This window comes from Mirounga angustirostris, unplaced genomic scaffold, assembly GCF_029215605.1.
Source record: "Mirounga angustirostris isolate CCGP_5_RB_7025 unplaced genomic scaffold, mMirAng1.0.hap1 SCAF_1, whole genome shotgun sequence".
Classification (NCBI taxonomy): Eukaryota; Metazoa; Chordata; class Mammalia; order Carnivora; family Phocidae; genus Mirounga; species Mirounga angustirostris.
The window spans coordinates 145,324,457-145,335,589 of NW_026991709.1; the positions used below are offsets into that span (position 1 = coordinate 145,324,457).

The following is an 11,133-nucleotide window of genomic DNA, read 5'->3' on the forward strand; positions in this document are numbered from 1 at the left end:
AAACTCAACATTATTAGCCATCAGGGAAATGCAAATTAAAACCACAATGAGATACCACTTCACACCCACTGGGATAGTTATAATCAAAAGAAGGATGATAACATGTGTTGGTGTAGATGTGAAGAAACTGGAACCCTCATGCATTGCTTCTGGGAATGTAAAATGATGCAGCTACTTTAGAAAACAATTTGGCAGTTCCTAGGGGCGCCTGAGTGGCTCAGTTGGTTAAGTGTCTGCCTTCAGCTCAGGTCATGATCCCAGGGCCCTGGGATCGAGCCCCGCATCAGGCTCTCTGCTCAGCAGAGAGCCTGTTTCTCCCTCTGCCTTCCACTCTGACTATCTGGGCTCTCTCTCTATCTCTCTGTCAAATAAATAAATAAAATCTTAAAAAAAAAAAAGAAAACAATTTGGCAGTTCCTTAAAAAGTTAAAACATAAAGTTACCATATGATCCGCCTAGGCATATACCCCCTAAAATTGCAATCATATGTCCTGAGGAAAAAAAAAAAAACATGTACATGAGTGTTCCCAATAACTTTATTAATAATAGCCAGAAAGAAGAAACAATCCAAATGTTCATCAATTGATGAATGGATAAACAAAAATGTGGAATATCCATGCAGTGGAATATTATTTAGCCATTAAAAAGTAATGAAACATCTATTCATGCTACAACATGTATGAACCTTGAAAACATTGTGCAAAGTGAAACCAGACACAAAAGTCCACATGTCCTATGATTCCATTTTTATGAAATGTCCAGAACAGGCAAATCTATAGAGAAAGAAAAGAGACTGGTGGTTCTTGGAGGGATCTAGGGTAGGGAGGGTAACGGGGAGTGATAAAGAATGTCACCCGTATTTGGCATGATGGAATATTGTTCTGGAATCAGATAGCAGTGATGTGGTGATGGTTATACAACTTCCTTGAATATATTAAAAACCACTGAACTATAAAGTTTAAAGGGGTAAATTTTACAGTGTGTGAATTATATCTCAATGTTTTAAAACTCAAATATGTCACAAAATCAGAATCAGTGTGATATACTTCGTATAGAACAAAGTGGGACTAATCACCTTTATCTGGTTGTTTGCTGTGATAATAAGGGAGAAAAGCAGAGCACAAAATTCAATAGATTTCAGTAATGCATTCCACAAAAATTAATGGAGCTCTTGCCATCCTATGCAACCGTGCTAGCAGCTTCAGAGTGTACAAGTTGAATGGTCCTCGGCTCCTCTCTAAGGGTCTTAGAAGCCAATGGAGAAGCTTAGAAGAGGGCACAGCGTACTGACAGCCCAAGCAGGGTTGGTTGTGCTCATCTATCCAAGCATGGCTCGTCAGAGCAGGTCACCAGCTTCCAGTCCTGGGAGCCACAGACAGGCCTCCCTGGAAAGGGAATGACTGGTGAGATGAAGTCTAACAAGCTACCCAGGAGGGAGACACTTGAATAAATTACAGAATGAAATCACACCTTGATCTCCCAGAGGAGAGAGAGCAGTTATTCACCCTTCTGTATGGGGCCCCTGACTGAAAGGGAAGGATTGGGCCCGATTAAGCTGACTCCTGACCTAATCTTAGTGCAAGTTCTTATAGGCAAGGGGACAGGGGAGGGGGTACATTAAGAAGCAGGAAAACATGAGTCATCATGCAATAGGTTTTATCAGAGATTAAGAACATGAGGGAAAGGGGGATAACTTTTAAAAAGGACAACCTGGGTGGGAAGAGATGGTCCCACTTTAGTAAAGTGATGGAGAGTAGAGGCATAGCCTGGCCCATGTGAGGCCTGATGGAATAACGGGGCCTAGCTTGGTACTGAATGATAGGAGAGGGGACAGCATCACAAACAAACAGCAGACTGAGCATGATGGCTGACTCATGTCACAGGAACAGCAGTGTGGAGGAGACACAGCCAAGACTGCAGGGATGGGAAGAGACCAAAGTCTGGGATGGTAGATACAGCAGGAAGATTCTAGCCTTCATGAGGGTGCAGACTGGAGCAAGAACTAGTCTGTTAATTACCATTTTTATCATTACTGTGCCTCCCTGACTCTTCCACTCTATGAGTTTGTGGGGCCTTGGCAAACTGAGGTTACACAGAATACAAAGCAAAATGCTAGAAATGTCCCAAGACAATACAAAGTGCTGGGGAACGGGAGCGTGTTTTAAAAGAGGAAGAAGTAGCAGGAGATTGGGAAAGATTTTACTCACAAAGGCAGTAGCATATGAACTTGAAAGCATGTGAAAGATTTAAAAAAATCCTTCCTGATCACAGTAATATTTAGTTTGAGAAGTATGGAAAAACACGAAGAAGAAATGAAAATCATAAATTATTCTACTACTCAGATAAAATGACCATTAACATTTGAGGGGTTTATTGTTCCTCATTTATTTATTTATATCTATATATCTATTTATATCTATATCTGCCTATAAATACCCACATCTAACTATATAGGCATATAGATATGAAAGCACATTGTGTTTGTGTATACACACACACACACACACATATATATTTTTTAAAGATTTTATTTATTTGAGAGAGAGAGCACAGAGGGAGAGTGAGAGGGAGGAGCAGACTCCCCGCTGAGCAGAGAGCCTGACATGGGGCTCCATCCCAGGACCCTGAGATCATGACCCAAGCCGAAGGCAGATGCTCAACTGACTGAGCCACCCAGGCGCCCACATACATGTATTTTTATATTTCAAAAAACACTTGTGATTGATAAGGATTCTGACAGGGAAACAGAAGGTTAGACTCAGAATAAGAACAAGCAGGAGAAAAGAGCATTGCAAGGCAATGGAGCATTCTAGAAAGAGCATGAGCTAAACAGGAATGGGTTTAAATCCTGCCTCTGCCTCTGTGGAAACTCTAGCAAGTTAATTATGCTGATCCTCAGGTTCCTCATGTGTAAAATGGGTATAGCAATATTTACGTGATAGAGCCGCTTTCATGATCAGAGACATGAATGTGTCGAGAGCATAGCAGTGTGCCTAGAGAACGGTAGGCACAGAGCATGTGTCGGGATAGAGCAGGCTGTTTGGGCAGCTGCATGTAGCTCTGCTTGCTTCTGGTGTGAGATACTTGCAGGTAATAGGGAGTCGGAGACAACTCACTCACTGTACCCCATGGATCACAAGGATTCCAGATCTCAGCTAACTGTAAGAACAAATTAGCCAGAAGTGGTAATAAATCTTTTAAAACTACTTAACAACCCACCCAATTTCTACAGAAATCACCCTGTAGTACACACAACCACAATCAGCTGTCTCACTGCACGGGATTTCCCTCTGAACAGCCGTATTACACTAGGCAACAGGCCAAGGTTACTAGCTCACGTTTTTAATGGTTATTCTAATATTTTTCATGCTTGAAAAATTCTTCTGACCCTTATAAACCAAAGTGGCAGAAGGACTATGGCTAGTACTTGACTGCTGATTCACTGAGTGAACATGGGTCAGACAGATAATCTTTCTCTTCTTGTGTCTCCTGAAACAGGGCAGGCAGGTTCCTGTCCCTGAGCAGAAGCATCAGCACAGGGAGAGTAACTCAGGGCCACCAATTTGGGTGAAGTGTCTGCATATCCGTTTTTCTGCAAAGCTATAAAAGTAACTGTCCATCCATTTCTGGTGAAGGACACCATTATCCTGTCCTCACTGTGATTTGGATCATTTTAGATATCGGATACATTTATGAGCCCTTGATTCATTAAGCCATCGAGGCAAACAGATGGTGCCTTGTAATCAGGGTGAGGGCAAAATGACTTGGAGAGCCTGGAGATCAGTCAACAAAAACCTATTTGCAGTGCCATTGAGGATGGCAGTGGCTCCCAGAAGAGGCACCTCATTCTCAGAGAATTAGCAGACTATAAAAATAGCCCTAAATCATTGTTGAGAGAGAGACAGAGTGAGGGGAAGCCGAGAGGCAATCAGTATCCAAGGCAGTGGGGGAGAAGCGAGGGGGGCTGTGACAGGACGACCGTGTAAAGGGTGGGTGACCAAGAGAATTCAGAAGCCATAGGAGCCCACAGGCCCCGCCTGGCTACTGCAGCCCCAGTAGCTGAAATGCAGCTCGTGTCACTGAACTCAGGTACTCACCTCTGCAAAGAGACAACCTTGAGTCATTCAGCCAGTACTTACTGGAGGCCTCCTATGTGCAGGACACCACTAGGCTAGCGCCGTGGGCGATACAAAGATCGCTCTGTAACAGAGGCTCTGCTGCCATGGTGCTGGCAACCCAACGTTCACATATAACCACAGTACTCAACATCGTATCAAGTGCCAGCAAGCAGCTAGGGAGGGAGCCCAGGGAGAAGATCACGTTTATCCTTTCTGATGGAAAGAGCTATTTGCTTATGATAAACAGAAAGCTTTTGCTTCCAGTAATCAATTGTGTTTTCGTATAACCTAGTTCCATATCTGTGCAAAATACAGATCATAAAAATAAGGCAATCTTTTTAGTTATATAGATTATATAAGATTATAAGTTTTCTAATTTAAAAAATCAGGATATAAAACCCAAAACTGAATATTTTCTATTAAAGGGCATATTTAATAACAAAACATATGGAATATAAAATTATATAAATTTTTAAGAAGGAATGATTGTGTTGTTAATCCCAAATCCAAGTGTCTTCAAAACAAAGCCAATAGGCAGGAGAGATATAGCTAAGTTAGGGGAGGTCTGTGCCTGCCCAGCCCACCTGCCCATCTCCCCTGCTCCCTCTCCCAAAGAACAAAAAAGGAATTTGAGGAGCTGCAATGAATCTAAGATCCATTTTTTAGTGACAACCTCGCAGCTTTTTGTTTGAAAATATTGTCAGTGAAAACAGTCTTGTGTTCTACCCTAAGATGATGTAAATGCATTTCCTTATTTGATCTGTTTAAGAGCTTTCCTGTATAAATAATTCTCTTAACATCACTGCATACAGGAGTCAGGCAAACCTGGGCCAGTTTGGTCAGAGCACATTACTATGACAGTAAAGGCAGAGTCTCATCTCTGCCTTAGATATTCCCCCCCAGAGCTTCATAGGGCTGGCCCCTCGTCATTCAGCTCTCTGCTCAGATGTCACTGGCTGGATGTGGAGAAAGGAGGAAGTTGTGTCAACAAAGGATTGATCCAGGTTTCATATTTGGTTAATGGGATGGATAGCTGTTCCACCAACCAACTCAGGAAATTGAGGAGAAAGTATAGGCTTATCAGGAGGGGAGTGTCCAGAGTAGGGGGAAGGAGAGGAAAGACATGATTAATTCATTTATGGACATGTTGTGGCATCTGTGGACTACTGAGGTAGAGACGTCCAACACACAATTGAATCTAGAGTTCTAGAGCTCAGGCAGAGAGAGGACAAGAGAGCATCAGTATATAGATGAGAATGAAAAACAATGAGGGTACATGAGATCATCCCAAGAGGAGAAAAGAGAGTAAGAAGGAAAGTGTGAGAACAGAATCCTGGAAAACACCAACATTTAAGGGACAGAGGAAGTGAATTCAGTGATAGGAACTAAGAAAGAATGGCCAGATTGCAAGAATCAAAAGAAAGGTGTCAAGAGAAGATTCGTGGTATCAAGTATGGTAGTCAAGTCATATATGTGTGGAGAAACTGAATTATATCCACTGAATGATGTCCTTCACTATTGTAGTCTTAGTAGTGTGACAGGAATAGAAACCAGTGGGTCAAGCGAAGAGTGATGTGGAAATAATATGTATATATTTTTTTCTCCCAAGCCAGGGTGAGAGAAAATAGAGCAATAACTACAGAAAAGATTAAGAAGCTACAAAGAGGCTTTTTATAAGCAGAAGAATCTTGGGTATGAGAAGCCTGTAACAAGAGAGAACAAGCAAAATTACAGATGAGAGAGCAAACAGTTGACAGCTGAGGTGGCAAGAAATGATGGAATCCAGTACAGGGGTGATTGGTGTTCAGTGGGAGAAAGGCGCCCAAGACCAGGAGAAATGACTGAGGTGGATGCAGGTAAGTCCAGAGGTGGGGGCAAAGGGACAGGTGAGAGAAGTTCTCAGTGCTCTCTGTGGAAATGGTTAGTAGGGGAATGAAAGGTGAGGCTGAGCAAAGATAAATAAAAGGATGACTTAGTAGCATGGTTCAGGAAACTTAAGAGGTCTAGAGAAGTAATTTAAGATACTTTGCTGGTTACTGCTGAGGAATATGGCAGCAAGAGGAAGGGGGCTAGTTTAGAGAGGGGAACTCATGAGTGTCTATTGTTCCATGCACTGTTCTTGGTATCTTATATAGGGTTATTTAGATCACACAGTGTAACCCTATCAGGTACCTATTAATATCTCTATTTTGTTGATGAAAAGTTGAGGTTCCAACAGGCTAAGTAACTTGTTTAAGGTCATAATGTCAAGAAGCATTCAAGTCAGCATTCAAATCCATGTCTTTTGACTACATGCATGTAGCAATCCTGGGGGGACAGGCCAGTCCCCCTTCCACTCCACCACATTTTTTCCCCCTTGGTACTTGTTAAGAAGAATGTTCCTGCCTGGAACAACAATAACAAATAATACTAAGTGCATTAGTGGAAAAATCAATTCAAGACTAAAACATTTAAAGTATAATATATGTTTGTTCACTACAGAAAATATCACTATCTAAACACACAAATCCTACTGCCATATTGATTACTAATAGGAAAAATATTTTACATGGTTGAATGAAACCAATGATATAAAAGTAGGAGACAGTGTCAACTGAAGAGATGAAAGGCGTCTGATAGTTCCTTGCTTCTGCTCTCCTAAAGTCTGGTTGTGTGCATCTTATACTTATGATTTTTATGCAAATCCTCTGTAACCAAAAGACTTTTAAAAATGGAAACCACGCAAACACATACACACAAGTGAAACTATTAGTTGTGTTTACAGCTTAGATAAGCTGAACTGATAGGAATTCACACACAAAAACAAAACCAAAAATGTCATAATAATTAACATATATAGCACTTATTATATATGCCAGGCAATGTTGCAGTTTTACATATCATTTGAGCCTCCCAAGAGTCCTATTATGTAGGTCCTATTATTGTACAAATGAAGACACTGAGGCATAGAATGATTAAGTAACTTGCTCAGTATCACATAGCTTGTAAGCAGCAAAGCAAGCTCGAGAGTCTGTGGTCTTAAACACTATTATACTGCGTCTCATAAAATTTAAAAGGTGGTTGTGACTTTCCTCCCTCTGGAGAGTTCTGAGATTGCATTTTAGAACTATACTTCCTAAAGGGCAGAGCAATGGACTAGGTACCTCAGACTTAACGTTCTGAAATGTGTAAGTTGTGAACAAGAGAAACTGTCATACCCGAGCAGAACATGGTGGTCTGACGTGATCAGCAGCTGCTCCTTCTGGGGAAAAAAAATAGCATTTCTTACAAAACTCTTGAAAGACTTGCATAAGCAGTCCAGGGAGGGACCCAATCACTTTTTGCCACAGGAGATTCTTTTTTTGTTTGTTTGCCACGGGAGATTCTTTTGTTTGTTAGCTCCTACCTTGTGGGCTAGTTTTAAATAAAACTTTAGGGGCACTTGGGTGGCTAAGTCCGTTAAGTGTCTGCTTTCAGCTCCGGTCATGATTCCAGGGTCTTCAGGCTCCAGGCTCAGCAGGGAGTCTGCTTCTCCCTCTGCCTCCGCTACTCCCCCTGCTTGTGCTCTCTGTCAAAATAAATAAATAAAATCTTTAAAAAAATCAATAAATAAAACTTTAAAACATGCTATTAATGTGCCTGGTAAGTTTTTATTTAAAACAAACAGCTTAAGTACTATTCCATGACTCTGCAAAGTGTAAAGGTACAAAACTGTAGAATATTATGAGTGGCGCAGCAGGGCGGTCCTCTAACGTGGAATTTTATGATGGTCTGGGCCTTGACAGTTCTCCCTGGGAATTGCTTTGTAAGGATTATTGCTTTTTCAAAGCAGTAATCCTTGTCCAGGAGGACAGAGGGATGACGCCCCTGCATGTAGCAGCCTTCCTTCCATATCCTTGAGACAAAGGATGTGGACTCAGTACAAATAATACAATGAACTATATACTGAATAGTTTTTAATTTTCTGGCTAATACTGATATTCCCTTTCTAATCCATTCTACTTCACTACAAATTACCTCAAATGTATTCCTGTCAACATCCTGCTCCAAAACCTTCAAGGGCCACCTAATAGAATACTGTGCAAGTTAATTAGCGTTTAAAGTCCTCTCCCATGTAGCTTAAACCTACTTCCCATTATTCTGACTCTGCTTTAGTCACAATTTTTTTTTTTTTTTTTTTTTTTTTTGCCTTTTCCCCACTCATTGTCCATGCTAGAGCTACAATCCTATAGTCTACTGCTATTCCTCTGCCCACTGTTTCCTCTTTCTGGAATAGTCTCCCAACTTATTTACATGCTAATCATTCTTCAAAGTTCACTCACCCAAGCCCCAGTCCCAAGAAGCCTTCTCTGAAACTGCACACTCACTAGGATATCTACCTGAAGCTGCGTTCAAAGCACTTACCACAAACTGTCTTTGATGTTTTTCTATACCTGTTCCTTCTACCTAAAAAGATTATAAATCATCTCAAAGAAGGGACTAAGTCTTTAACTTCCGAATCCAGTATAGTACCCAACACAATATACATGTCCAGTGATTGCTGAAGCGGACTTTTAACTCTGGTTTTAAAAATATCTGTGGATATTACCAATTTGCTCAAAAGGTTTAACATTTGGTTTAGACAAAATTCCACAAAGATCACAAAGCAGTTTTAAGAAGGATACAAGGATAAAGGTACAAGGTAATGTACCTTTAAGCTGGGCCTCAGCCTAAAAAGACATCTGAGTTTAGAATCCCATTTCTCTTGTAGTAGAGATGATCATGTGTAGACTGCTACTTGGAACATGAGAAGTTACAAAGGCTCTTTAAAGAGGAGAAATTAACAAAATAGGCAGATACTTCTGTGCTGTCTTCCCTTCCATAAACTACAAGTGGGTTAGTTTAATACACGAGAAACCAAATAATTTTTTAATGTCTTCTGCATCAATTATACTTCTAAGTGACAGAGTAAGGAGAATGAAATAATACATGATGTACATTTGTTACCAATTATGTCTACATTATGAAAGATGTAATGGTTTGTCAGTTGTCACTGTCCTTTTCTTGTAACACAATATGGAATAAAGTGCAGCAGAATAATTTCTATTAAAAAAATCTACAGGAGCACGTGGGTGGCTGTCGGTGATCCACAGGGTCCTGGGATCGAGCCCCATGTCAGGCTCCCTGCTCAATGGAGAGCCTGCTTCTCCCTCTCCCTTCCCCTGCTTGTGTGCTCTCTGTCAGATAAATAAATAAAATCTAAAAAATAAATAAAAATAAAAAAATCTTCTACATTATCTGATTGTTTCAGATATTTATCATTATAATTTACCAAGATTTTGGTTTCTATATACCAATCAGAAAGAGATAATTTCTCACACAAATAGGGCAGGGTCTGCCTCTTTCCATACAATTCACAGCACAGTAATTTTTTAAAGCAATAGCACTTCTAAAGCACTTTTCATGCCAGACACTGTGCTAACACCACGTGTATATTTCCTCATTAACCAGCACCACTGTTATCTCCGTTTTACAAATGAAGAAAGTGAAGTTTTGAGAAATAAAACCCTCGGTCATGACTACTACGTGTTCAGCCTGGGGCTAACACCCGTTTCCCTCGACCCAAATCTCATTCTCTGGAAATGAGCAAATTAGCTAACATTATTTTGATTTATAGAAATCCCCTTCAGGAATGAATATGCTCACTACTGCTGTTAGCCTTTGTATTTCCAGAATCACAGGACTTATTAATGACTTGCTTTCATATTCAAGTCTCTTCGGCTCTTTTGTCATTTTAATTATCCTAAATAAGTCCCTGATCATCCCTACTTATTTTTTGCAGCCCTCCAATTACTGCATCGGTTGTCTTTTCTTTTCTTTTTTTTTTTAAAGATTTTATTTATTTATTTGAGAGAGAGAGAATGAGAGAGAGCACATGAGAGGGGGGAGGGTCAGAGGGAGAAGCAGACTCCCCGCTGAGCAGGGAGCCCGATGCGGGACTCGATCCAGGGACTCCAGGATCATGACCTGAGCCGAAGGCAGTCGCTCAACCAACTGAGCCACCCAGGCGCCCGGTTATGTCTTTTCTTCATTTAACATCACCGGGCTCCTACTGAGCTCAAAGACAGTGTTCTGGGAGAGATGGGCATGAACCAGAAAAAAATATGTGCCTTCAAGCAGCTGAAAGCGTTCCATATAATCAAGGTATGGGGTTTTTAATTCATCATCCATAGCATGAATGTTTTCATCGCTTCTCGGCCTTCTGGCTAAGAACAAGTGTAGCATGAATGTTTTCTACATGTGTCTTAATTATGAGACAAAAGATTTTCAAAATCCGGAGCCCATGGCACTTAGTTCCAACCTGTGTGATACAGCGTTGGCAATATGCCTCAATTCGCGGTTCTACTAAGGGACTGTAATTTAGTCGCAGACATATTCCCTAGGGCACTGTCGTTGATGCTTTGCATCAGTTCGCCATACTGAATGATTATCTGTCATACCAACGAGCCTGGGGCCTCTGTCTCCGGAAGTTCACTGTCACCAGGGGCCGCTGACACTTCTTTCCTCAGAGAACCACCCCCGGCCCCATTCTGGGTGAGGTCTCCTCTAGCGAACCCATGCTTGCGACCAATGGCTGCCCCTCACCACAACGTAAACTCCAAGAAAGGCTCCACGAGAGGCCCGACAGCGCACGTTCGTGGCAGCACATAACCACCAGGGGAACGGAACGGAACGGGACGGGACGGGACGAGGGCTCCGTCGCCCCCCCGCCGCTGGCGCCCCCGCAGGCAGGAACGTCCTCCCTCGAGTCTCCCAAGGGCCGGCGGCGGCCGAAACCCCTCATGGCCGGCCCCGCCCCACCCGCGCTCGGAGCACGCCACGTTCGCGGTGCTCGCCGCCGCTGCACGAGGAGAAAGAGCCGCGAGGAAGTCGGAGCCAGGGGCGCTGAAGAGCGCTCGCGCGAAGCCCTGCCCGTGAACTCTCACCCATGACGAGATCCCTACGCGGGAGCCGGAGACGCGGAGCCGCCGCCCGCGCTCGTCGCCCCAGCCAATCC

General features: G+C 42.3%; 1 long non-coding RNA gene across 1 annotated transcript; it reads right to left on the reverse strand.

Moving 5' to 3' along the window:
* Positions 1 to 2,542: 2,542 nt before the first annotated feature.
* Positions 2,543 to 11,120, reverse strand: LOC129045397 (uncharacterized). Its single transcript, XR_010410946.1, has 4 exons — positions 10,577 to 11,120; positions 7,504 to 7,665; positions 7,316 to 7,359; positions 2,543 to 6,503 (listed from the first exon to the last, which is right to left on the reverse strand). It is a non-coding gene; the product is annotated as an uncharacterized LOC129045397 (long non-coding RNA).
* Between the last annotated feature and the right edge of the window lie 13 nt (positions 11,121 to 11,133).